General features: G+C 47.5%; 1 protein-coding gene across 3 annotated transcripts in view; it reads right to left on the bottom strand.

Annotated features, from left to right (window-relative positions):
• SEMA6A (semaphorin 6A) overlaps positions 1–25,984 on the bottom strand; it is a 128,187-nt gene extending 102,203 nt beyond the window's left edge. Inside the window, exon 1 of one of the 3 annotated variants that reach the window (XM_047728980.1) lies at positions 25,173–25,984. The gene's annotated coding sequence lies outside the window, so the exon portion shown is untranslated. The remainder of the gene's footprint in view (positions 1–25,172) is intronic. The other 2 variants (XM_047728982.1, XM_047728981.1) reach the window with 2 other exon arrangements.
• Positions 25,985–26,534: the final 550 nt, after the last annotated feature.

Raw genomic sequence — 26,534 nt, 5'->3', positions numbered from 1 at the left:
AAGCATTCTGCAAATAAGGAGGGAGCATGATTAGCACTGGTAATGAAGGTAGATTATCCCGAGAACCTTGCAATATGTAAGCTCCTCTTTGAGAGGAGCTAAGGTGTCTTCAGGGGCTGTCAATGATTGCCATCAGCAGAAGCACTGTACCTTCTCCCCCTGCGTCCCCTGATGCTGGGAGACTGGCTGCGTGACCGTCATGGTTCTCGTGTGGGACCGTCTACCCTGCCACTGACATCTGCACCCGCAGACTGGGATGTCTGGCAGCCTTGGGACTTAACTGTCGAGTTTTGGGTTGATGGGTCTTGAGCTGGTTCCAGAGCTCTGTGGGCATCAACAACAGCTGGCCTTCCCGCCCAGTGAGGACCCGGCTGTAACGCCTTTACCCTTCTTGACAGCTCTCTTTTTTCTTTTTTTCTTTGCCGTACTTGAGGCTTGATTTATGGACCTTAACTCCTGCTTCCAGGGAGGACTGGCACGGTCCTGATACTGTCCATTTAGTGGCCATGTGCGTGTCGGCCCAGCGCGGGTTCTGTGTTCTCAAGGCTCATGGTGCGTTTCACTGACTATCACATTTCTTGTCACACTGGAGAAGAAAACTGGCTTTGGGGTGGGTTATGGAGGAGAGTTTCAAGCTATTGCTGTGGAGGACAGTAACCGTGCATGCCGTTCCATACAGACAGCTTTGCAGTGGGCTCTGGAGGGTCACCGTGGGCTGCTAACACGTCTCTGGGTTTTCGATGGTCAAGAGTTATAAAACACACCTCCCCATGTCTGTATTACATTCAAAGCTCTTTTCAATCTGTAGTCTGTAAATTTCATGGTATGTACCATACACTGTTGTGCTTAAATAACACATTTGTCATTGATATGGCTTCTCCAGCTGGAGGGCTTTAAGATCTGTTTCCCAGCATCACCTTTTCAAGTGGAAAACTGAGGCCAGGGAATGAATGGGCCTGCCCCCAGATTATGCCAAGTCAACAGAAGATATAAGCAGACAACTTCATTTCCTTAGGCTATACAGCTTCGATTCACCCAAAAACAGTCCTGCCCCACCCAGTCCCATTCCTTAAGCCACAGTGGATAACCAAACAGTTTTGTCCAAATGATCCAAAACAGTTTTAAACTCTGTTCTCATATAAATGCTGCCTTGGAAGCTAAAGGAGTTAATTGGACAGGCCCAGTCTTCTCTGCCTGCAATTTTTACTTCTAGAAAGAAGTGTATAGTAACTAAAGTGTCATCTTGTAGCTACAATATCCTGAACCCCTAATTTAAGGTTCTTGGGGCTAGCTGAAGGGAAGAACAAATCGGCACTTTTCGGCCTCTCAATGGATCACTAAAACTAAAAATCATTATAAGCAAACAAGAAATTGGACACAATATATCATCTCTTAGATGTTTCTGAAAATGAGGGATGAGAAAGCACATACTAAACTACCTTAATATAGCCAAGGAGCACGTAAGAGGCTGCTTTATAACCCTGTGCCATTTGAAGACTGAATCAAGAAAGAAAAATGTCTCTTGGAGACTGAGGAGTTAGCCTTAATGGATAAAGTCTGTTTGTCACCATCCCAAAGCCTATGGAGATCACAGATCCTGGAACACCATTCAGGCTAAAGCCTGCAGAGAGATAAAAAACAGAAGGATCTTGGTGATTATGAAGTGTGTCCTCTAGGGAAGTATAAACTTCCACGAAACCCTCATGTCATTTAGAAGCGGGGAAAGCATGGGGGACCTGCATGGGGATGGCCCCCGCTGGCACCCACAGCTCCCCACTGTTGCCCATCCTGACTGATGGGCTAGAGATACTACCTTTCCACCTCTGCCAGCACTGACCAGAGAAACAAAATGGAAACAGAGCTGGAACTGGAGATGGGATATACAGGAGATAAAAATGATTTTATTTATAATAAATGAGAAATGACACTCTCCTCTTCTAACGAGGTGTGCATTTCTAACTGTCGTTCACAGAACATGGCACCTGAGTACTTTTCCAGTAGCAGTGGGAACACAGTATGTCTTTCATGGAAAGTTCACAAAAGCTTTCCCTTACATCACTCATATCACGTATAAATTACAAGTTTTTGGAGTCTGTAATGGTGCATGTATGATAATCAGAATGCTCAGCCAACATGGATGGACGGTCACAGACATTGCTCTGCCAAAGGCCAGTGCAGCCTTTGAAGGTGGTGACAGCACATACTGCCTTCAGTGGGTTGTGACTGTTGTCACCATTCACGGGCATCCTAGGATCGTGTCTAAATCAGTGATGGATCCTAACCTTCAACAAACAGAAAATAAGGAACTGCATTTCTTTAGGATCTGAATGGAAAGGGGCTGGTGGTTGAGGAACTGATCCATCTAGAGGCATTTTAAGCCACCGTCTTTTAAAAATATAAATGTTGTGACTATTACAACATTATCATCATTATCAATGGTCTCAGATCATTGATTTCCATGATACTTATTTCTGTGGTGACTTCTGACCCTCCTCAGTTGTATTTTAAAAGCGAAATAAACGTATCTACTGAAGGTTGGTAACAAGTTTCACACGGTCAGCACGTCTGGATTATTTTAAGAAAGGAGAGATTACCTAGAGAAGGATCCTGGCCAAGGTTATTTGACACCATTACCCCACCTTTTAGTTCGTGAACTTGAAACCGGGTCTGTGAGATAATACTCTAAAAGTGCTAATGTTAATAATATCTTAATGGTAGAGAACCCCATGCCAGGCTCTGCAGGCTTGAAACCTTGCCTTTGACTGGCTTTACTGAATCCCAGCCAAAGCAGAGACGATACAGGAGAGATGTCTCCAGTGACCTGGAAGCATGTGCCTGGGAGACAGCTCTGTGCCCTGAAGACCTTCCATGGCACCCAGATGGTCTGCCTCTAACAGTAAGAACAGTGCCTTGGGTTCTCCTGGGGCTTTACATGGTGTAAAAACGTATCATATCACTTGTTCTGCACCACAACCCTGGGACAAAAGATTGGCTGTCTAATCATCTCACACACGAGGAACGTCATTCTCAGAATGACTCATTAAATCAGAGGCTCCCAAGACTGGCTGACCATTACAGTTACCTGAGGGATATTTGACTCTGGCAGATGCCCAGGCCTTAGCCCTGGGGATTCTGATCAGGTTGGCTTCTGGCAACCCTGTTTCCCAAATAGCTTCATTCCTACAGTTCGTACCCTTCAGGGTAGGAATCCAGCATTGGCGAGAGAGCTCTTGGGTCAGCTCTGTTTTTTTTTTTAAGTATTAGCTTCCATCCATTAGCTTACATTCAACAAGTAACTCTGAACGCAAAAATGATTGGGTATAGTCTCTGTTCTCGGGGACCTGAGACGGGAGGGGCCTTAATGAATTCATAAAGCCTCACTTAGATGAGATATAGGCCATGATCAATGAAAACATGGGCGGAAGACCCTGAAGCAGGGAGGATGTGGAGGAGGGGAGTGGCAGAGCAGGGCACTGGGTGGAGAGAAGGTGTTAAAACGGGTCAGGTAGGCATCAGAAACCAAGTTCGCCCATGTTAGAGATCAAGTGTAGAATCAGTTCTGCTTGATAGTTTCTAGTGCATACATACATACATATACACAGACACATACACACACATTCTCTTTGCAGCTTATGCCTCATCAGCATGCTTACATGAACAGATTTTGGGGGAAAAGAGTAAAAATAGGAGATACTTAGCTAGCACTTACTATAGAACAGGCCCTTAAAGCAACTTACACCTATTGACTCCTTTTTCCTCATGGCAACCCTGAGGCAAACACTATTACCAGGTCATTTCACAGAGGTGGAATGGAGGCACAGGGAGGTTAAGTGGTTTGCCTGAGGTCATGCACCTGTTGAGTGGTGAATTTTGGGATTTGGACCCAGGCTCCTGCCTCTCTGCAGGTGACTGCGGACTGGCCTGACTTTCTCTCTTCCCTGTGACCCTTAAGTTCTGACCTGATTATTGAAATCAGTTATAATAGGTACCTCAGAGGATGTAATCACAACAAGCTTGCTCTCCTGGCTTCCTGTTTGCAATTAAACGCAGACCTCCTACAACAACATCATCAATAATCCCACGAAGGAATTGGAATGTCTGGGCTGACACGTTCAAGTATCAGGTGCCATCAGCTTTCTGACAACTAGGGCAGGGCTGTCAAAAAAGTACCCACTCCTGCCACAAAGCCACAAAGACCCTCCTGAGAGGCTGTCACAGGATCCTGTCTATAGATCTGCACTCAGTCATTTACATCGACGTGAAGAATGGTGACAAAAAGAAGTGTAGACATCCCACCCCTGGTCATGGACACCAGTGGCAGAATTACTAATTAACCTGGAGAGAGGGAGCCACAGCCTTTGTTTCTCTTTCTTTAAAATTTCCCAGAATGTGTAAAATAGCTCTATTCCCAGCCTAAGGCTGCCTCCGATGTTCATGTTTCTTTTTTTTTAAAGGATTTTGTAGCCAGCCATCCTTTTCAACATGTTTTAGTTTGCCAAGTTGAAAATTACAAAGCGCCGTAGTTGGGCATGGGGATGAGAACACGTGACTTTACCTCGACCATCTCCTTATTCAGGAGGAAGAATGTTTCTTCTCTTTCTCCTTGGAAGGATGAAAGGGGGGTGATGTCTCTGAAGAACTCTGAAGAGTCTTACCCCTATTATTAAGTCCTTGCTTTGGTACAAAACGAAATTCTCCAAGGTTGGGCCTGTTGGGAGCATGCTCATTCCCGTCTCTCGGCATAGCTGCACGAGGTCAGGGAGCAAGTTGGATAAGTTCCCCAAAAAGTGAAAGGTGAGAGAGGGCTCCGTCTGAAGTGGGGGCATTAGGCTGCATGCTGTCTGCCAGCAGAAGCGTTCACCCTACATCAGCCTCTCAACCTCTGAGCCCAGGTCAGCGTCGCTCTCAAACCCTTCTGACACCAGTGGGGAACAGTCACTTACACTTATTTCCAGGAAGTGTGAATACTGGGGCAGTTTCACCAACCCAACAGAGACTGACTTCCTAAGTGGTGCCACATGTTGCCAGAGGGGCAGAAATGGAAACATGGTCATGTGACCATTGCCAAAATGCAGGGATAAATAAGCAATGGTGGCGATCCTTTCTCTAGGAGCAAGTGTCTCCCTGCACTGATGAGGGTCCATGGGGAGCTGGCTGTGCTCTAGAGAGCACTCATTCATCCCCAAGGATCCTTGTGAGTTGCCAAAGGACGCTTCTCCATTTGGAAAACAGAGACAATATTGCTGGCTTGCAAACTGCCTTGAAACCTATACAGGAAGCCTAAGGAGGTGTCTTCCCTTTGAATAATGTATTCTACATTACATAACTTTGGATCAGACCTATTTTTTTGTGGCTGTATTGGGAAGCTCTCACTAATACATTCACTTTAAACCCAAATATCCACGTCATTGACTTTTAAACACTTGGGGAAAAAAAAAAAGCCCCAAGCCTAAGTTTTAGCTGAATTTCTTATAAACCTCGGTGTAACACAACAGGGAGACCATCTCTGAACTCCCAGGTTCCACCCCCCAAAGGTACGAAATCTCAGACCCGCCCTTACTTGGACCGCTTTGGCTGATCACGCTTGGTGTCCTTAGGGTCTGTGGACTATGGCACCGATGCCTTGTGGGCCCTTGCGAATGGGAGGAGAGCACAGCCTCAGAGAGCAGTGAATTCTAATGGCCTGCCTCAGGACTGTGTGGCGCTGCCGGTGACAGTGGCCAACGGGGAAAATAGGAAAGCATTAGAGAGGGTCTGTTGTACTGACAAAGTGCAATTCCTAGAACACACTGTGCTATAAAACGAGATTTGGCTCCACAGTGCTGAGAGCCAACAATGGGCTCAATAGGGCCCAGCACTGGTTGCCGGGCATATTCTAGCTCCTTCAGTGGGAGCTGCCTTTCATTCAAAGAAGCAGGAGCCACACTAGAGAATGGGAAGGAGGGGGTGTTATTACTGGCCCAGAGAAACCCTGAGAGTAAGATGTTGGGGCAGGGGGGAGCCAGAGACTTTCAGCCGAGGGAAAGATTCCAGTGCGATTCCGTCAGATGCTCAACACGCTTCAGCCAAGTCGATCATTTGGGATAGAAGTCACTGCAGAAGTGACGAGTAGAATGTGTCCGCCCTCTTTTGCTGGGTTAGTGTAGTATAGGTTGTGTTTGAGAGAAAGATCTGGGTGGACGATGGGTCTTCCTTAGCTCTTTCTCTCTGGAAAGGCGTGGGGCCACAGAGGCGTTAGTGAGTGTGAGTGGGGGCTGTAGAGCTTGGGAGAGTCTCTGTTCTGTGTCCTAATCCATGTACGTATGATTGGAGTCCCCGAAAAGCAAATAGTGAACAGCGGCCTCCGTCAAATGTTCTAAACCACCTGCAGTAAAACTACATTCCGCCTCAGAAAAACAGTTTTTTTTGTCAGTCTCTGGCTGGGTAACAGATTCTAGTAGGAAGAAGCCAGGAGTTAAAAGTTTGCTCCCAGCTTGCAAAACAGAGGAAAAAAAGAGAGGAGAATAATTCTTACTCAAAAAAGTGCTCCGGGCACTCCAACGACAGTTGAACTGTTGAAATCAAAGACAGTAAACTGTATCCTGTACATGTGGGGGCAAGTCCACCTAATTATGAATGGGTCATTGTCAAACCAGTTTGCCTCTGAAATCCTCCCTTTAAACTGATTTAGGTTTTTCAAAACTCCATTTGAACCAAAATCTTTGGGCAAAATCACATTGCAGTTATTACAGTTACAATCAAAGGTATGAGATGAAGTAACATTCTGCTTGAGGTTCACATGAAGGCAACACATAATTTATTTCTGTGTAGAAACTATCTGTCCAAGAATTACCACATTGAAACCAAATTCATGGAGAAAATCTTGCATTTTAAGACTTGCCTCGAAAGGAGAGGCGGGCGAAAGGCAAAGAACCCTCGATTTGGCCACCTTCTCAAAAAATTTCATTCGTTAAGCACGTCCCTACAAGCATACATAGATACAGAACAGACAATGAAGTATCCCTTTTGGAGGTTTTATGTCCAGGAGCCCAGGGATCCCCAAACCCCCGAGCATGGAGAAAGCCGTTTCCCACCAGGCCTTCCCCGTAAGTGGGAGAGGCAGGCAGGCCAGGGTGGGGAGGTGGTCATGGGCACATCCCGCTCACTCCTGCCTCATTTGTTCACATCATTAGGAAGGTGCCAATTAGTGCCTATTTTGGTGAAGGTTTTGTGTTGGGAACATCTGTCCACTCGCATCTGGCCAGGGCCCAAGTCCATTTCACAAGGAACACCAAACAGCTGTCAGATGGTCCTGGGTTTGGATGGAAACCAAAGGAACACAATCCTCCTGGCCACCGGGGAGGCGGGGCCACTGGGGAGGCAGGGCCCCAGTCCCTATTCTCCAACTCCAGATGCACCAGTCTCCAAGCCCTGACTTGTTAGCATATTCCCCAACTCCCCGCGTGCAGCTTCCTGATTTTTGTATATACGGCTTTGCCCATCGCAGTAAATACTTGGGATGGATAAAGCCAGAATAAACTTGTGTTTACTCGAGAGCTAATGAGCAGCGTGGCCCTTGTTTTCCTTCAGCGATCACCCAGCTTCTTCTCTGCCTTGCCGTTACACCGCAGGAAAGTTGGTGTGAAGGCTGGTTGGAATAGGGATTTACTTTGCAGTCCACCCACTTTGCTGTTTTGTGGTTCAACTACTAGGTTTTCTGAAAAACAAGGGTTTACAGCCAGTGAACCACTGTGACATTTTCAATTTATTGGAATAAGTGGGCAGTGCCACATACTCCATCCAAGTCGTATTGTAGAAAATGACCTTTTCGTATATATACATTGGTTCTGAGTCAGATACTAAATTAACAGAGAAACCTGAATTTTGTGATTTTAAATACATTAACTACAATGAAAATATTGCATATAGAAACTCAGTGATAAAATCTTAGGTATTATTCTCTGGGAATTTCTACATCCTCTATTTCCAGAAGACAAGAAAGTTGTAGCTTGGGGCATGTAGCAGAAGCCTGATAAAGTCAGGCTCCTACCTGAGCACCAGACCCCCCAAAGGCAGATTAAAATGGAACAAAATCTGGTCACCTCACCTAACTTCGTATTTAATATTTTGGAAATAACCAGTAGGATCCAGTCTGTAATATAGCTTGATGCACATAGTAGGTATGCACTGAATATTTCCTAAATAAAATAAGGAGTGATGATTCAGTTAGTTATTATGAATCATGCCCTGACATACAAAAGAGCAGAGAGACAGAGACAGAAGCAGGCAGAAAGACCCTTCTGGATGCTATCATCTTGTCATCATCTTGTCTTTTCAGTTTTAATTTATATGCCAAGAACCATACTCTGCTGGTGACACAAAACACTGAATTTAGTCAATTCTAGTAAGAGAACCTGTTGTCAAATTATAATAGGCTCGTTTTTATTGACTGGTTATTATGTACCAGTTCTCTTTCTGGTACCTACAGTCTCATTTAGTCATGAGAATAGCTTTATGAGGTAGGCGCTTTTAGTATTCCCATTTTACAAATGAGGAAGATGAGGCACAGAGAGCTTGGAAACTTCCCCAAGATCTCAGCCAGGAGAATTGGAAACTCCAGAGCTCATACTTTTAACTACTCTCTCTTGTCAGCCCTGCAGAAGACAAGAAGTCAACTCCCAAGCGGAATGTTGACCCTCAGCCCTACTCTCTGTGTGTCTAGCCCTCCTGTGGTCTTGTTCTTCCTGAAGGGAGTTCCAAAATGGTAGAGAGACCCTCATGGTCATCAGTAACCATTTTTATTGAATTCGTGTTAGTCGTTCTGCTGCTATGAGCTGGATGTTCTTGGAACCTTATCACGTTACCTTCGGAGCCTGTTGAGAACCCGCTGAGATAGCCACTGAGTGGGAAATCCACTCTCTCCACTTACTGTTGAGTTTGGACTATGCTTATTCTGACATCCCAGAAAAAGCAGAGTTGGCACTACCATCAGAAAGTACTTAATGCCACAGTTGAGGCTGTAGTGCATGCATCTCGCCTTCCTATCTTCAGAGAAAAAACTACAGAGGGCTGGAATGGGGTCTTTGAAGGTTTGGAGCAGGGGAGCATATGGACAGTTGAGAACTCTTCTCCGAGGGCTAATCATGCCGGAGCCTTGGAGGCCATCTGGTCGAGCATCTCCTACCCAATGGTGGCTGAAAGTTTTTCTTGACTGTTGTAATTTTTAGTTAAACTTAGGAAGGCCTTTTAGACGTATTTAGTCCGATTTTTTCATCTGTCTCTCTTTTGTGCATGCACACACACACACAACATATACGTGAAATCGGTAGCATCCTCACACTTCTTGTTCAGTGCTTAACTTCATATTTGGGAGCTCGACTTCAGTGCACACATCTTTAGGGCATGTGGTTCTGGACACGGTTGTCCTGTGTGCCATCAAGAGACTTGGTGATGGGCACCTTCAGATTTGTTCACAATGTATGAAACCTGAGCAGCTTCAGCTTCTTGACCCCGTAGTTAGAGATGGTGTCTAGCGGGGTCGGGTTCACTGCAGACTAGCTGGTGGGAATCTGTGTATGTTCTTTTCCCCTTTCACGGGAGCTGAACAAAAGTGGTTGTGTTGAGATGAAGTAACACTAGAGGGCAGCCTACAAGTTGGAAACAAGTCGCAGGACACCAAAACAGTGATTGGGCATACACCAATAGGTAAATAATCCATGGTTCAGTCTCTCAGCACTCGGAGACAAACTCATATATGGGGGCCCCCACATAATGAAACTGCTCCTTAACGTTTCATTTGAGTCAACCTTTAAAAAATGAGACCTGAAAGCAACTGTACGAAACTTGTCTCCCTTCTGGAAACTCCCTCAATTTTTTAGAGCCGCCTGATGAGACCCAGCCGGTTTTGTTTCACTTCTGTTCTTCAACCTCTTCTTAAAATACAGACCAAAACTTTCCCATTACAAGTTGTATTTAGAAACCCCTGAAAGAATGTGATGTGAAGGGTAAATATAGAATCTCCCATCGTTTTAGGATTCTTTTTCATAGCATTAGTATTAGTTCTTCTCAACTCTTAAGGGCATCAGGGGATTCTGCGGGACAGCTCTGCTATACTGACCCTTATCTAGAGGTTGAAACTATGAAGTAAAACCCAGGTCACTGATGTAATGAAGATTTATTTCTTCCCAAGTGAAATCTTATTAGACGCATTTTTTCTTCCACTCTGTAAGCAGTGTCCAATTTTAGCACAGTATAGCAGATAAGGCCTTGCGGTCTGCTAACGCTGTGTTATTAAATAAGCAACACAGTTTAGGTGTTATTTGTGTTTTGTGAATGATGTCATCTGTAACATTGTACAAGGGAGCCGAAGAGGTAAACACATACACATATGCCCCTGCACAGAGCAGGGTGGGAAGGAGGGGACCAACCATGTGAGTCTGACTTCAGAGCTCCAAGTAAAATTGTTCAGAATGAAAGGGACAGGAGCAGCGGGCTTGGTATCTGATCTCCCATGCGCCCACCATGAGCACTCACCTCTCCAGCGCTATGTAACCCATTTTTATAGATGTGCTGGACGGTGCTTTGGTTCTTCTCTGATCACCCACCTCCTGTGTTGGTATTAACCTCCCTAATGGGGGAGAAAGAGGCCCCAGCTGACCAAATGGGACAGTTGAAACGCTCTGAATTTCAGCCTCTTCAGCACTCCCTTTACAGAGCTGGGTGTGAGCACAGTAGGGCTAGGCTTTGGTGTCTGGCCTACTAAGTGTCGTTTAAATACGGGGTATGTTGGCTGTGAAATGTGTACTCTCTTGTGTATAAACCTGAGTTCTGCTGGCCCCCCACTATCCTCTCAGTTCCCCCAGTAGGACAGGGAGGAGCCATTTTTCCTCCTCCTCCTTCCTTACCCCACACGTCCAGCTGGTCGCCACGTCCTGACGGCTGTATCTTGCCAACACGCTCTGACTCTGTTTCCTTTTTTCTGTTCCCAGTGCTAGCAGACTCAGACACACATCTGATGATGTCATCTTCTTGCCAAAAAGCTTCAACAGCCTGCAGCTCCGGGTCCCCTCCTGAGCCGGGGAAAGCCCTCCACAGGGAGCTCCCCATCTCCTTCTGTCCTCGGGCTTCCATGCCACATCCCCAGTCGCCAGGAAGACCCCCTTGCTGCTCAGGAACCCAGTCCTCCATTTCCCTGCCTTGGGCCTTCGTTCCTGCTCTTCCCCCAGACCCACGGCTCTTCCTCCCCTCCTTCCCACATCCTGAAATCTTCACGAAACTCAGATGCCTCCTCCTTCACAAAGTCCTGCCTCGCCTCCCAGCCGGGCAGAGTGCCCCTTCCTGCCCTTCTTAGCATCCTCAGCTCAGGACCTCAGCTTAGCAAACACACTCTGCTGTGGGGATGGAGAACCGTCAGACCTTACACCAAAATGATTTTTCATGTTATCTCCCTTGCTTGCCAGACGGGGGGCCACTGTCCGGCCTCTGTTATCCATGCGTTCTGAACTAGGTCATCACGGTGTCTCTGTAGCACCCCGAACTTGCCTAGAGTAAGTGCCACCTCTGTACTCCGCTGCCTTCAGTAGACCTGGTAGCAGGGACCAGAGAATAAAATGACCCACCCACGTTGACCTAGACGGTCTGTGTACTCCTTGCTAGAAGCGTGCGTCTATTTGATGAGCTACAAGTTATGGGCCCCGGGAGGATACTCCTGCCGGAGTATCTTGTTCAACTTTCTGCCCCTCAGGATCCTCCCTGTACCACGGTCACCGTTTATTTGTGGCCCTTCTGTAAAACAGGACCAGAAGCCCCATCAAAAACGTCCTCAAACAGCCTCCATTTTTCAGTTCATCTCCTTTCAGAGGACCACTCTAGCCCCTAAGAGCCTCTGGGGACAGTGTCCCGAAATGGCGTTCCACTGAGAAGCAGGAACTTGGAGCCCAGTTGCAGACACCACACTTGGGTGTCCTTGGAAAGCTACTTCTTTTTTAAAAAAAATTACCATTATTATTATTTTTTTTATTTGAGAGAGAGAGAGAGAGAACGAGCAGAGGGGGAGGGAGAAGCAGGCTCCCCGCTGAGCAGGGAGCCTGACGTGGGGCCCCATCCCAGGACCCTGGGATCATGACCTGAACCAAGGCAGATGCTTAACGACTGAGCCACCCAGGCACCCCTTGGAAAGCTACTTCTGAACTCGTTCTTTGTCTTTGTTAAACCTGTATAACAGGCAGAATGTGATGGCATCTGTGCTTAGGAGGCTGTAATCATTTTTCAGAATTGTTTACGTATTGAGGAAAAAGTGCAGTGGAGTGGAGGTGTTCAAAACTCGGACTCAGAAGGTTGGGTACCCCATTCCAAGCCCTTCCCTCTCTGGAGGTGTACTCAGGCAAATAATTTGACCTCTTTGAACCTCGGCTATCTCATCTTCAAATTGGCATCACAATCCCTGCCCTGCCTAACCCAGTTTGTAATGATGTCCAGTGAGGCAATGTTTATAAGCGCACCTTGAAAGATATCCTTCTAAGTAAGGTCTTTTTTATTCATAATAACTCTCATTTACTGGTGATGCTGATAGTTATCAGCTAGCCTGATTTCGGAATGTGATAGCCTTCCTAGGCTGAACAAGTCCCGTGTTTACACTTCGGTGCTGGAAGCCAGTCCATCCTCTCCCCCAAAAGGTACCACCCGGGGAAAGTGTGTCTTCACTTGAAACACAGGCAGTGAGAAACGGTGACATATGCAAATGTGTTATGATTACTTTCAATAGAAGAAGCACTTGGAGTTACCACCACTAGGTAGGGTCGACAACAAGCGAAGAAAAGAAAAGATACTGTCCTAGTTCTACATTTAAAACCTTTTCAAGTTCTGCTCAGAAGAATTTGCATTTCAATACCACTGTGATAATGTCAAGCTATTCACAACATTTCAAAGCCTTCTCTTGCACACCTGGCAGTTGTAGGAGCTGCTGGGGAACTGGATGTGGCTGTTTCCTACCAGCAAAGGCAATTATGTTGTCCTTTTCATTCCCGGGAACGGATGTGTTTGGGCAATATTAACAGGTCTTATGTTCTGGACATGACAAAATATGGGAACGAAAGCTCCACCCTCTAAGATATCCCCGGAGAATTAATTAATCAGCATATTCAACATGGCGAACTTCCCCTCACCACAAATGAGAGGAAACACCTTGTAGATAAAAGTTGACTTTTGAATAGAAAACCTTTCACTGTACTCTGTACATCCCTTTAAAGAGAAAAGTATCCAGTGGATATTTGTTACCTTTTTTCTTGGCTACACAGGAAACTTACTCTGTTCTTTATACTTTTGATACCATCAGCATCTCCCCTTGGCTGGGCAAGCCTGAGATCTTTGGGTAGACTTTACTTCCACTAAAAGTAAAGCCATATTGCATGGAACAGGACAACCATCTTTAAAATTATCTTAGATAATCACTACCCTAGAACACAGTACAGCAAATATGACAAATCAATTTAACTTAGGTAATTTCTCATTATCATGCTTATAGATTGGTAAGATTAATTGTGAAAGTTAAGCATTTATAATTCATAAGCACAAATTATGCCAAACTAGATGGGCCATGCGCTATTAGAATTTTATATAAACTATAGAATGATTTCTCACACAGAAAATTAATAAGAAATTTGTAATATATCTAATTAATATATATGATAACTTTTATTAGACCCTCTAGTTAAAAGTTGAACATTAAGTAGTGCATTAACTTGATAATTCAGCTTCTTGGTATCTGTTGTAGAACTCATGACACAGGAAAAAGTACTTTTAACCAAAAGTAAGACCTATTTCTCTCCCATGCTTACAGTATTCCCCGGTCATTACATTTAGCACATGGTAACAGGTACTTTAGGGCAAAGGAAATCCCACTTGGCCCACCACCCCCAGTTCTTTCATTTGAAAGAACTCAACGTCCCATTCAGTCTTGGGAAGGAAGGGCCTTGGGTCCCCCTAGGAACCAGTAACTATCAGTTTTGATAAGTAAATTCCTTTAAAATGAAAAATGGTTCCCCCAAAGATTCAAAGTGCTCTGTATCATGTAATAAATTTCAGTTGTCCCTCAAGTGATACTTCTTCCTTTGACCATTTTGCAAATGATGCAGAATCACATTCTTCACATAAGAATCTAATATGGTTTGCAGGGCAAGATAATGGAAGCATGTTCAAGTCACTGCTGTCTGGAAATGTTCCACCAAAACACAGCCTCCAAGGTGTTGGTGTCTTGGAGGCACAAAAGAAAATCTGTAATCAGAAATCATTAATTAAGGTTAATTAAAGTCCACATTGTATCTGACCGATGTTCATACGAAAGTATTGCTTACTTTTCTTTAGGCTACGTGTGCGGTACTTTGTCTGCCCGGATACCAAAGAGTAACGACAATCTTGTTATTGCCGAGAGGACAGCCAGTTGAATTCACCGAAACTCTTCTTCCAATGAAAAAAAAGCTTCTGATCCGAACTGTTAGTGGCAATGTCCTCCCCATCCCTTTGCCTTTTTAAAACACCCAAAAACCAAAAAACCAACTCGCCTAGGAGAATACTGTGAAATGAGCAAGACCTATTTTCTACCCTGCCAAATAATCAGAGGTCCATAGTCCCCACCAAGTTCCATATTGAACTTACAAATGCAAGTTTTCTTAGCTTCCCAGAGATATGGGGAGGGAGCAGGGGAGAAAGGCTGGGGTGGGGGGTGGGTACAGTAATTGCAGCCTATGGGTAAACCAGACCACGTGATCAGAAACTGCTGTGACACTTAAAAGTGTTTCTCCTCAAGGAATTCCGGTGCCCAGAAGCCTGGTGAAGCCAGTAGCAATTAAGGCCATGTTATCCTTTTAATTTACTTGAAATTATTGGCCTCTAAAATCAGTCATTTAGTGCGGTTGCGTGGGGGGAGGGGCCAATATAATAGGCACGTGCATTAAAAATGCTTGTTGATCTTACAAAAAATTTTGGCAGGCTGGATCTGGGGAATTAAAAACGGCTGCTTTGAAGCTCACCCTGCAATAAAACCCAGTCATTTTCTAGTAAGGAAAAAAAAGTGACTGATTTCTAGATGAGACCCATTTGTAGTGAATTCAAGGTTTCCTTCCTGTGCATTTGCCTGGCTTTGTATTTGATGCCTTGCATGTCCTGAATTCAGGGCTGTTTGCTTCAAGTGTGAGGTGGTTTTATTTTATGTTTTAATCTACAAAGGAATGAAATGGCTTGGCTTGGACTGGTAGGAGTCCTTGAAAGTCCACTTGAGAAATGGGAACTAAAGCATTAAGAAGTGTACCAGTATCTGTTACACGAGGCCAAATATACCTAACAAAGGAAAGCTGTGTTCTACATCACCCATGAAGCACATAAATCACAGAGTGTGTCTCTCCGTCTTGCAGCAACTTACTCCTGCCTGCCTTTCCTTGACTCGGTTGCCCAGTGTATGTACACAACCGGACAGCTTTTCCTGATCAACCCTGAAGTCGCAAACCTAAAGGCAAAACAGCCAAAGATGCTGAGTACAGAAAGGAAAGAAATGCTCCCCTACCCAAGAGCTAACAAAGCGGGAACCCCCACCCCCTCACCCCCCTCCCCAGGCCACTGTCGCGAAATGCGGTGAAATGGTTGTTAGTAATGGGCGCCAACCCTAAAAAAATAATGGAGGTTAAACCTGAAGGAAAGCCCAGAATGTTTCCACTGCCGTACCAGAGCACAACATGGCCAGCTCTCCTGAGGTCGTTCTGTTTATTTAGCCGTCCGCAGAGCTGAAGCCGAATTACGAACCTGAAATTGTGAGCGAAGCCATGAATGCCCTCATTTACCTCCACACTTTTGAGGAGCCTTAATGAAGAGCTCGCACCCTTTGGCTTTCTGGTGGAAAACATGAAAGTGACATCAGTCCCTGGACGGTAAATTTATTTTTATTTTTTTTTTTTTTTACCAGCAGGACTGAGCAAGAGGCAGATCCTGGAGTAAATATCAGCTGGACGTGCACATAACAAGGTCCAGGGAGACACTCAGAAGTGCCTCTTTTAATCCAACCCTGAATTACATGCGAGGCGGTTTTTTCGGTGCTTTCAGAGCCCCCCCCCCCCCGTGCCAAAATAACTGCCAGGCTTGCAAGCCCCCGTCTACCTCAAACCTTTCCCCAGACACCCCAACACTATCTGAGGCACTGAAACTATGGCAACCGAATAAGAAAGCAGCCTCCATGATTAATAGATGAAGATCCCAGCGACAGTGTCTAGCTAGGGCCATCATTCATGACGCGAGAAGAATTAGCCCAGAATCCATCTCGCGGACCATTTACAAGTATTCTCCTTGTCAGAATCCACCCAACTGCCATTCTGCTGCATGGACTTCGGTTCGGAGCGCGAGAAACAATTGGTTTCTATTTATCGCTCGCCCTGCAGAGATGAGAATGTTCTTAGTAACTCACATGCTCATGTTTCTGGAATAACGAAAGGCTTCCTAGACTGGTTTTCCACCTGGGTATTTGAGGCCCAAGAACAAATGCATTCAAACACCAAGATATGTGAATGGAGTCCTGTGGTTCTCCGGGGTAGAAAGGAGGAGAGACAGTTGTTGGATTGTTTGAGTGTGTGTGTGTGTGTGTGTGTGTGTGTGTGTGTGTGTGTGTGTGTATTGCAGTTTTTCATAAAGCATTCCATTTTCAGGAAAGGAACGTTTCCATTCACCAGCTCAATCAGTATTCTCTCAGTTTCCTCGTTCAAGGACAGTAGGAGTCTGGGGGAGGGGTGGGGAAGCACTGGAGTCGTTGCAACATTAATGAAAAGGTTGAATCTTCTCCTTAAAGAAAGACTCAGAATAGGAAAAAGGAAAGGAGAATGGATGCGTCAAAGAAAGCTTGTCTCTAAAAGTCTTATCGAACATCCAACTGTAATTAGTACCTTCTTTATTTTGTCCCAGTTCCTAAAATGTTGGTTTTCCGGGGGGGGGGGCATGTTTTCACGGTGTTCAGTGTCAGATCCTGTTGTGTTCTAGAAGTGTTTCCCATCAAATCGTGGCCAAGACTTGGTTTTAAACGTGGAGGAGGACAAAAGGGATGAGAGAGGGGTGAAATAGCATCATTTTAGAGATTCTGCTAAATTTTTTTTAATTGGAGTGGATTCTTTGAATTAAACTTTCCACAGATGGCAATGATAGGTTAGTTGGAAACCACCAGAAAGTGCAGAGTTGTGTTCACTGAAAGCCTCAGGTCCACGGGCTGTACGTGGAAATACCTGTCTAACAATATTTTCAGAGCCACAGTCAGCACACTTGCTGCTAGGAAGACGTTGCCCTTCAGCCTTTGGAGCATGTTAATTGTGGATTTATTTCACTCTCTTGACATCCGCTTTCCACTTTAAAAGTTTAAGAGGCATTTCTTTTTTTTCTCCTGGGTGAAAATAACTGTAATTCTAGGCCAGGGAGGGAGTCTTGTTCCCCCTGGGTGCAAGGAGGAGTCTGTCAGGGAATTGTGGTGATCATACCAATTTATTGCCCCTTCTGCTGTGCCTTTTAGAAGTGAGATTCTTCTTACTGATAAGAACTTGGATGACTATCATTTGAGTCCAATGTCAGGTAATAGGACAGGATACCAGTCAGGAGAGTAAATACCAGCTCTCTTGGGGTCAGCCAACTAACTCTTTGCTACATTTGGTGGGGAAGGTTAGTGTTTTGCTTCTGCGTAGAGACTCACTGCTCTCCCAAACTGATTTCAGGCTTAGCCAGGGAAGAGTGACCCTGCACGTGGATGGAAGGCCACTACGACGGCCCTTGGGCAGAAGTCCCAGCCACAGCCTCCTGGAGCAGTCAGCCGACAAGCTTCTCTCCTATGATAGGTAGGGCCCTTGGGATCCGTTCATCTCGACCCTGAACCAACACGACGGGCTGCTCTCAGATTCTCGAGTGCATGCAGACTGTGTATTTTATTTTAAGATGTTCTAAGTAAAGGCGATCCTTTTTTCCCTTCATCCTTTAGGCTCTTGTCTAATACAAAGTCTTGTGCAGTCTTGGTTTTATTGGCATAATGTCTTTTCTTCCATATTCTGGGTGTGAGATGTCAACATCCGAAGTCAGGAAAAGGTTCACGGCTCTTCTTCCCATGCCGGTGACTTGTTCACAGGCTTCCCAGCTGAAAACCCGCATCACCAGGGCCAACCCACAGTGGGAATGTTCATTTCTGGTCTCGAGGTGGCTTCCTTTGTACCCTTTCTGACTGTTACCCTTTCTACTGTCACCACCAGGGCACTCTCCCGGACTTTTCTCACCCAGATAAAATAACACCTAATGTTCATGAGCGAGTATCATGTGCCATGCCTCGGACTATGAATTTTACAGATGTTACCATATTTACTCTTCCCAGCAACCACATTAGTATCCTATTAGCATCTTACAGATGGAAACTGAGGCAAAGAAGTAACTGGCTCAAAGTCACGCTATTTATAATTGGCAAAAAAAAAAAAAAAAAAAAAAGGGATGTGAATCCCAGTGTGTTGAGTCTGCCTAAGATGTGTGGTCTCTGCATTGTCCCTTTTGCTGCCCACTGCCTTCCCCTGACCGTCCCTCCACACTTGTAAACCCGATGTCGCCAAATCTTAGTGAATTTGCCCTTATTACGGCAAGGACCCAAACTCCTCTCCTCCTACCCCTGGTTCACCCTGACACTTCTGTTCTACATTAATGCTTACACTGACATGAATTGTTTTAGGACCCACCTCAGCAAAAACAATGCCCTTACTTTTTCCAATGCCTGGCTGAGTGCCACGCCCCGCGACCTTGCCCTCTTTAATGGTCACACTGAAAGCCATTGTTGCTTGAGGCAGTTGGCCTTTCTAATGGACAGGGTTGCTGCTCTCCATGCTCTGTGAAGACTGTGAATTTCCAGTGAATTTGAGGACCTTATTTAATTTCACAATGTGGTTTATATGAAAATGTGACATCCACGGAATATAATCTCTCTTTTATGATTTAGAAAACAATGAAGCAAGATCTCTGCTATGCCCAGGATCTGGGGTGGGGAGAAAGGAACTGGCATCAGATTCTCCCAGGTCTTCGGAGTGCATTTCCTGATATACCAAATACCTTCACATCTGTGTCTTCCTATTATTCTCCCAGAGGTCCTACAACGTGGAACACACAGGTTTACTATTCACACATTTTGTTGAAAATAATGCAGCTTAGGTTAAGTGATTCGTCCAAGGTAATAGAGTCTGGAACTCAGGACATCCAAGTATAGGATCTTCGACTACAGTGACCACAGTACAGGGCGGAAATGTGGGTTCATAAGCATGTTGTCCTCTCCTGCCAGAAAGGTGAATTTTTAAAAGGACCATCAGCAAACTCCCAAAAAGCACAGCAGTTCTGTGGCCAGTGGTTAGAACGCAGAACAAACGAGGCCAAGGTCAAAAGCTCAAGCCTCATCAGTGCTTGGCTGTCTTCCTAGCGCTGTTTCAACCAGGTGTCCCGCAGATGTGTGCTCTCGGCCACAGGAGGGGACTGGGTGAGAGTGTGGGAATGAGCAGGCTCCAATCCATCACCAGGGCTGGGAAAACAACCCGCAGTGAATACTCCACTAATGGTGCATGAGACAGATCACCTGCGTACATGGAAGACAGTGTGTCTCCCCCTGCCCCCCCCACCACGCACGGAGAAGTGTTATGTTACATTGGATGAAAACTTAAGATAGAGAAACAAGGGGCGCCTGGGTGGCTCAGTCAGTTAAGCGTCTGCCTTTGGTTCAGGTCATGATCCTGGGGTCCTGGGATCAAGTCCTGCATCAGGCTCCCTGTTCAGCGGGGAGTCTGCTTCTCCCTTGGCTTCCCTACTCATGCTTGCTCTCTCTCTAGTGGTCTCTTTCAAGTAAATAAAGTCTTTAAAAAGAGTCAGATGGAGAAACAAGAGCAGATAAGAGAGAAAGATGAGATGCTTGTAAAAAAGATTTGCTCTTTTTAAATTGATGAATCAATTAATTGACTGAACAAATACTTGTTGGGAAGGGCCATTGGCATGCCAGGCACAGGCGCTGGAGATGAAGCAGTAACACATGGCAAAAGTTGTTCCTCGTGGCATATGTTCTAGTGGAAGACAGAAGATAAACGGGAACAACGTACAGTCTCTCAGGTGGCAGAAAGTGAGAAGGGGAAAACACTGAGGCAGGCCAGGGGACTAGGAAGTCTTGGGGAAAAGGGTGGAGTAAATAAGGTGATCAGAAAAGGCTTCATGGCGAGAGTGACATTTGCACAGAGACCTCAATTGTGTGAGGAGCAAAGCACACAGCTATCTGGGGAAGGAATCATCCCAAGCCATGGAAGAGCACATGCCAGGCACAGTCACAGATGCCAGGCACATCTTCAGTAACTCTGAAGATGGGGGGAGATTTGAGAGGTGTGAGCAAGGGAGCACAGATGGCGTAGGGCTTTGAAGGCCCATAGGTTGGACTTTGGCATCTGCTGGACAAAGATGAAAGAATCTGAGCCAGGCCTTGATTTAAAAAAAAAAAAAAAAAAAATCACTTTGGCTGCTGTGTTGAGCATAGACTGTAGGGGTCCAAGAGCAAAGCCGAGGGACTAGTTGGGAGGCTGGTACAATAGCCTCGTGGCTCAGCCAGCGTGAGGGCCTCAGAGGTGGAAGAGTTTGGAGAAGGCCAATGTACTCTGGAAGGGGGTTGGGGTGGGCAGCAGCATCTGCCGCTGGGGCTGGGGGGGGGGACCTGCAGTAAGGGTCAAGGATGACTCCTCTAAGTTTCTACCTGGGAGCAGCCCCAGGGAGGGCAATGCCATTTACCAAGATGGAGAAGATTATAAGAAAGCATACTGGGGGAAAGAGGTCCAGAATTGGTGCTCTGAATGTGTTAAGTTTGACACGCCTGTTAGATCCAAGAAGAGCTACCTAACCTGTTGGATGTATTCGTTGAGAGACCCAGGAGAGAGGTCTGGGCTGAAGAGGTTACTTGGGAAACTCTGTATTGAGTCCTGACACTTCTAGGACACTCTCCGTTAGTATATTGGGAATTACTCTAATCAAAAAGTTTTGCAGGAACTCACCTGCTTCACAGAGCAGGATACCCTTGTGTATATGCGCTACTGTAATGGTCCCATGCTGAGAGGTATCCTGTAAGCCCTCTCCCCTTGAGGTTTATGCGGTATGACATCTTCCTTGCCCATTTCAGAGGGATTAAATGCCTCCCTCCCTCCCCTACCTTACCATATCCCCAGGAGGCCACCAGTGTGGTTGCCAGCAGAGAATAGCTCAGTTGATGAGAAAAGCCTTCACTCTGGAATAGAAACATCTCTGAGACAGCTTGGCTCCAGGGAACCTCAGAAGAGTAGGGGACACTGATAGGGGAGGGTGAGCAGGCAGGACATTGCCAGTGCCAGGCTCCACCTTACTCTGGAAGTGGGAACACCCAGGGAACACCCACTCTGAGAGGAGGACAATAAATTGTCTAAACCTGGGGCGGGGGAGGCAGAGGGAGAGGCAGGCAGTCTCTCTCAGGCTTTATACTGCTGCAAATGGCAGATGCTTAATTAAAGCATTTGCAATTAGTTTGGCTTGTTCTGTGATTCTTTTCTGCAAACAAATAAGATGGGAGAATATATTCGCCTTTGGCAATCTAGTTCTAAAAAACTTCTCCTGTGATCACGCTTTTGTCCTGTTCAGAAAAGAGCTGAACCGCTATGCACACACAGTAAAATATCTGCCTCACCTCCTTGTTCAAAACAGTATTTTGCCTTCTATTTCCTATGGCAGTGCAATTACCCATTTGCTTTTAAAGCATGAGTATTTATTTTGAATTTAATACAAGTTCTTAATTTGGGTGGCTTATTTTTATTCAATGAAGATAACAGTCTTGTAATTCTTGCTATCCTTCTGATTCAACATACTAAGAAATGTTATCCGCCTACTCAAGATGCAAATGCTGTATTTTTTTAATGATGGGAAAAAGCATTCACTAGACTTGGAAAGAACTCGAGGGCTGTGTGTTTGTGTATGTGTGTCACTGTGTGTGTAAATACAGAGTTGCACTTATTGCCACTTGATAAGAACCACTCACTCGAAGCCACTGTAGAGGGGAAGACAACCGGTCCACTCTTAGTGGAGAAATGGGAATTCTGTGGGCCCGTTTCTTTCATGCATCTATTCAACATTTACTTGGGTTTCTGCTCCAGTTCTTGGGAATTTTAACCTATTGAAATGTAGATGTTTTATCCAATAAGTATATTCTGCAGATGGCTCCTGAGACAATGATTCTTGGGTGGCTGCTGGAATTTGCATATGTGCTTCATATGCATTCTTGAAGACTGTGGCCCATCTCTACAGGGGGATGGCTTGCAACACACAGCACTTCAGGAAGACTGTCACCGCACAAAAACCACACACACAGGAGCTAGAGCGCTTGCTTTCTATCAAGCTGAAAAAAGACCTAACACAGAAATGAGGTTTTAAACCTGATACTCCATTTTTCTCTGCTTTCAGATTGGTTTGCAAAGTGCCTCATTCAAGAATATCGTAAAACCAGAATCCTAGTACGGAGTGGGGGTTACTCAAGTGTCAAATAAAAGTCACCATATAAGCAAGCATGGGTAAACCAAATTCAAATAGTGCAATTACCTTTTAACAGTTTAAGTTAATAGGTGGAGACACCGTTCTGCCACAGTATTTAAGGTTAGGTTAATAATTAACTTTGGGGCCTGGAGTAGTTTAATCAGAGCTTACTATAAATCATAAAACTCCATGCAGACTAAACAGGGTATTAAAAAAACACACACGAAATGCTTGCAGTCTTGACCTGTCGTAGCCATTTGGATAAGGTGCAAAAATACGATATTTTCATTCAGAATTGAGCCCAGGCATCTTTACTCCGCGTGAAAAAGCCTAAATAAAGGGTGCATGTGTCTGGAACCGGCAGTCTTTCCCCTGCCATCAGAGTGGATTTGACGCCTGAGATGTATGTCTGAAGGAAGACCAACAATTACCAGGATTAGAGAAAGACAAGGCAAAGACACTCGACCTTCCTACCCCGGAAAGACTTAAAAACCAGCGCTGGGGGGCATTACATAGCTTTCTTGAGACCTGCTGGCAAAACGCTGCAACTGGGTTAAACATCTTTTCAGATTTGAGTCAGAGAAAGTTGTGCATACAAGCGTAAGCATCTGAGTGTTTGTGTGTGTGTGTGTGTGTGCGCACGCGCACCTTTGCCTGTGTTTTGAACCTTTCATGGATCACAGTCAATAAGTAGCAACTTGATTTCCATCCGGTGTAAGCAGAGAGTGATCCCATGACTGGCCACCGCATTTTCAATGCAGCCACCTTGCTCCCAAGGACCGACTCCAGCGGCCACTGGGGCTGCCCGCTGGAGGCAGGATGGAGGCCGCTGCTGGAAGTTCTTTCCTTGGCTGTGAAGACAGCAGTTCCTCCCCGGCTCCAGGAACACCTGGCTCCCGGTTCCCTTCCTCCCTGGAAACCCGCCGCCTGGAAAAATGCGCGTGGCACCGGGGGTGGGGGTGGGAGGCTGGGGATGTTGCACTTGGAATTGGTACCTAGTCCCGGCCTGTGTCCACCCGCACCCGTGCGCCAGCCGCTGTCCAGTGGCCGCACCAGCATCCCGAATCCTGCCCCTGAACTTCCCTTCCCACCGCCTCGCCACTGCTTTCTCGACTGGACCAGCAAACTGGGGCGCTGAGACCCCAACCCAGCTGACTGCTGGATGGGGGAGCCACTGGCTGTGGACCAGACCTAACTCCACGCATCCTGGGCGGCCCACCCTCTTCCCTCCGGGTTCGGTTTCCCGTGGGCTGCACAGGCAGAGCCCCAGTATTGTCGTGCCCGCCGCCCCTGGCTTTCAGAGAAACTTTCCAGAAGCGCCGGGTAGAGTGACCCCGTGCTGGAAGAGGCGGCTCTGGGGCGGAGGGGTGGCGAGGCGGCGAGGGAACGGCTAAGACGGCGGAATCCAGTTTCCTTTCCCGAAACGCGCAAGTTCGGGGCTGCTCCCTGGCTCCCCCTGTACGGCTCGGGTCGCGGCAGGAGGGAGCGGACCTCAGGATCCTGCTTTGCAGCATATACGACAGTGGGGAGCTGAGAAAAAAAGCAGAGAATCTGGAGCAAAGACACTTGCCACCCCAGCGTTGTCGTACAGGGAGGGTGGGCACTGTCGGGCCAGCTCCCCAGCGCCCCACTGCCCTCCAGACAGCTCTCTAGGACCCAGGGAGTAGTTCAGACATCCAGACCCCGTGGCCCGAACAGAGCTCTCGTCCGGGTAGCAAGCACTGGGTCATCTTTTGCAAGTCTTTCCACCCTTACCCCTCCGGGACAACTCCTTTTAGAGGGACCTCGTAGATTTCGGGGGAGAGCGCAGCGAGGCGGGCTCTGTGCTGGAGGGGGACGCAGCCGCGACAGATGCTGTCCTCGCCGGCCAGAAGGGAGCTGCAACGGGGGATAGTGGACCCAGGGCGGGGGGCGCCGCGCCACACCGGGAGGAGACCATTCCTAGGCACTCGTTCGAGCAAACAAAGCCCGGAACCCCTGGTGCCAGTGGCCGCGAAAGCCGGGATGTCACCAAGTGGCAAGGCGCACGGGTACCAGGGCCATTACAAGTTTCCCGCACTCCACAGAGCCCAGCCCAGACCCCGAGCGGACAACAAAAGATTCTCTTCGCTTTCCCACCGTCTCTGTGGAACCCCTTCTCACACCACAGAACCCAAACCTGGTGCTGGGCGAAAACAGCGCTCTTCTACCCAACGTCCTCCAGCCCTCGAGGGCAGAACCCTTTCCCCAGCTCGTGCACCAGGATCCGGCGCTTCTGAGGATCCCACCCTCTCGGGGCCTCTCTGCTCCCTGCTGGCCCGAAAGTGAGGACGAGCCCCGGGTCCTGCACACACATTCCCCAGCCAAGCAGCACCGCGCGGTCGCGGTCCCGGGCGGCGCCGGGCGTGTGCGCAGCGCGGGTGGGGAAGCTCGCAACGCGGAGCCCCGCGGTCTCTCGGGCACAGGGCGGAGAGGAGCGGCGGGCTGGGCTCACCACTGCTCCCCAAGGGCCGGACAGCGCTCGGAAGGCAGACACCAGACTAAATAAAACGCAGCTACCACAAAGCGGGCAACGAGTGCCGGCCGCGGCCCCGGGACCCGATGCCTGGAGCCGAGCCGCTGGGGAGGTGGGGCGCGCCGGGGCGCCCCTGCCGTACCTTTTCGGTGCATCGACGTGCAGGCGGCCGGGGCTCGGAGCGGGCTGGTACAGCGTGTATCCCATTTAGTAATCCATTATTGAGGAGATCTCTCCGGGCCGCAAGCTGCGCTCTCTCCTTTGCAAGCCTTTGTCATTCCTACATGTGTGCTTGTCTCTTTGGGGGTAACAGTCGCGGCGACTACTTTCTGGGAAGCAAACGCGCCGTGATCATCTCCAGTGACAGGCACAGAAGGGGAGAGGAAAAAAGAAAGAAAGAAAAAAAAAACCAACAAGGAAGGAGTAAATGTTCAAGAAACTCTTCTCCAAATCCAAATTCCACTTGGATTCCACTCCGGTGAGTCCCTTCGGTGGTGTCTGCGCGGATTAACAAGTCATTTCAGGGTGGGGGGCGGGGTGGGGGCTGGGGCAGGGGGCGCGCTGTGGCCCTGCTCTGCGACCGCGAGCGCCGCTGCCGCGGGCGTGGCGATGCTGGCCGCTGCCGCCGCTCCTAAGCGGGCATCGCGGGCGGTGGGCCCCGCGGAGAAGCGCCGCTGCTGCGTCCCGAGCGCCTGGGCAGCCGAGTGCGCGAGGAGCGGAGTTGGCTGCAGCCTCACCGGGTGCCGCTCGCTACTCTTCTGTCACCGGAGAGGCCGCGGCTCCCAGGCGGAGCCAAGTCCCGGACTGGATTGCGCAGAGCGGACTCTGCTCCTGCAACCCCGCCTCCTTTGGCTGGCGTCCTCTCCGACCCAGAGGAGGGCTGTGGTGTTTGTGTGTGAATGTGAGCGAGCGTGGCGGAGAGAGGGAGAGCCTACGCAGTGTGGCTGCAGGTGGAGCCTTGCACCGACTGGCCCGCGAGGCTCCTTCCGCCGCGGCTCCCGGCCCACGCCGCGCTCTGGGTGGAGGTCCCGGTGGGGTTGGCTCCGGCTGGAGCGCAGCCCCAGCTCCCCCCACCCCCGCATCTGCTCTAGACCGGGGGAGGGGGGGGGGGACGGGGTGGAAATCCCGGACAGCATCGCTGAGCCCTTCCAAATGAGAAAAATAAATAAAAATAGACGTAGTGCAGGAGCGAGTTACAAGAAAAGGATCTGTTCATCGATTTTCTTAAATGGAAAAGTTTTAAAGGAGGAGGTTAAGTGAACGATGGGCCTTTCTAATTCTGATTACTGTATCAAGAGGTAGATCCCAGAAGTGATGGACGCTCGATGCACCCGGAGGAACTGGATAAAAGCCCGTGGTGCGTGCGGTTAAAAACACACTTCGAGGAGATGAACACGGTTACTAGTTAACGCACAAAGAACATGTTAATAAAGCATTCCAAGCAAGCGCGGAGACTGTAGTACAAAGAACGGGGTTAACAACAGCCATAATCTGTTGTCAGACT

The sequence above is a fragment of the Lutra lutra genome, chromosome 5 (genome assembly GCF_902655055.1).
Source record: "Lutra lutra chromosome 5, mLutLut1.2, whole genome shotgun sequence".
NCBI lineage: Eukaryota > Metazoa > Chordata > Mammalia > Carnivora > Mustelidae > Lutra > Lutra lutra.
This window is presented reverse-complemented; position numbering and strand designations above follow the sequence as displayed.